Source organism: Bison bison, unplaced genomic scaffold, assembly GCF_000754665.1.
Source record: "Bison bison bison isolate TAMUID 2011002044 unplaced genomic scaffold, Bison_UMD1.0 scf7180017864485, whole genome shotgun sequence".
NCBI lineage: Eukaryota > Metazoa > Chordata > Mammalia > Artiodactyla > Bovidae > Bison > Bison bison.
In genome coordinates, this window is record NW_011495045.1 from 5,983,777 (window position 1) to 5,985,461 (window position 1,685).

Below are 1,685 nucleotides of genomic sequence, written 5' to 3' on the forward strand. Positions count from 1 at the left end.
AATAAACCTAAGCAAATTTTATTAATAAAATACAGAAATAATGCAAAGTATATCTTCTGACCACAATAGTCGAAATTGCAAATCAAGAGCTGATAGCAATGTGAAAAACTCACAAATGTGGAAATTAACATCATATTTCTAATTACCCAATAGATAAAAAAAGAAATCGCAAAGGAAATTAGAAAATACTTCGGGATAAATGAAGTGAAGATACAATATATCAAACTTATAGAATGTGAGCAAAGCAGAGTTTAGGAGAAATTGATAGTTGTCAATACCTATGTTAAAAAACAAGAAAGATCTAAAATCAGAGGCCTAAACTTCCACTCTAAGACACTAGAAAAATAAACTAAACCTAAGGTAAACAAAAGGAAGGGAATAATAAATGTTAAAAAGGTATAAATGAAATAGAGAATGGAAAAAATATTAGAGAAAAATCAATAAAACCAAAGGGAAAAGGGAAGTCACTCAGTCGTGTCCGACTCCTTGCGACCCCATGGACTGTAGTCCACCAGGCTCCTCCATCCATGGAACTTTCCAGGCAAGAGTACTGGAGTGGGTTGCCATTTCCTTCTGAATAAAACCAAAAGTTGGTCCTTTAAAAAGACCATAAAGATTGACAGATCTAACTACTTTGACAAAGAAGAAACTCCAATAACTAAAACCATAAATTAAATAGAGGATATTACTACTGATTTTATAGAAATAAAAAGGATTATAAAGGAGTTATAAACTATGAGGGACTATGAACTATAAAGGACTTTATAAAGTCCTTTATAAACTATAAAAGACTATGAACAATGAGTGATGATAGATTAGATAACAGATGAAATGGACACATTTTTAGGAAGACATAAACCATCAAAACCAACCCAAAAATAAATAGAGAATCTGAATATACTTAAAATAAGAAGAGATTGAATTAGCCGTTAAAAAACTATCCACAAAGAAAAACCCAGGCCCAGATGGCTTTATTGGTAAATTTCACCAAATATCTAAGGGAAAAATAAAGCCAATTCTTCACAAACCTTTCCAAAACATGGAAGAGGAAGGACTTCTCAATTCATTCTGTAAGGCCACTATTAACTGTGGCCTTATTGTACCAAAATAAGACGAGGACATCACTAGAAAGAGAAAACCGCAATGTCTCTTATGAATGTGAATGCAAAAATTGTTAACAAAATACTAACAAATCAAGTCCAGCAACACATGAATAGACTTATACACTACAACCAAGTGAAATTTATTCCACGAATGCAAGATTGCTTTATTATTCCAAAATAATTAATGTAATACACCATATCAATATATTAAAAACAAAAGCCACATGGTTATCTCGGTAGAAAAGACAATAAGAAAAATCATCTAACAAAATCCAGCACCCTTTCATGATAAGACACTCAAAAAAGTAGGAGTATAAGGGAACGTCCTCAGTCTAATAAAGAACATCTACAAGAACACGACAAAAGCAACACCAGAAACAAAACCCCTAAATCCACAGCTAACATCATGCTTAATAGTTAAAGAATGTACATTTCTCTTAAGACCAGGAACAAGATACAGATGTGTGTTTTCACTATTTATTTTTTAATTAAATTTATTTACTTTAATTGAAGGATAATTGCTTTACAGTATTGTGTTTGTTTCTGCCAAACATCAACATGAATCTGCCACAGGTATACATA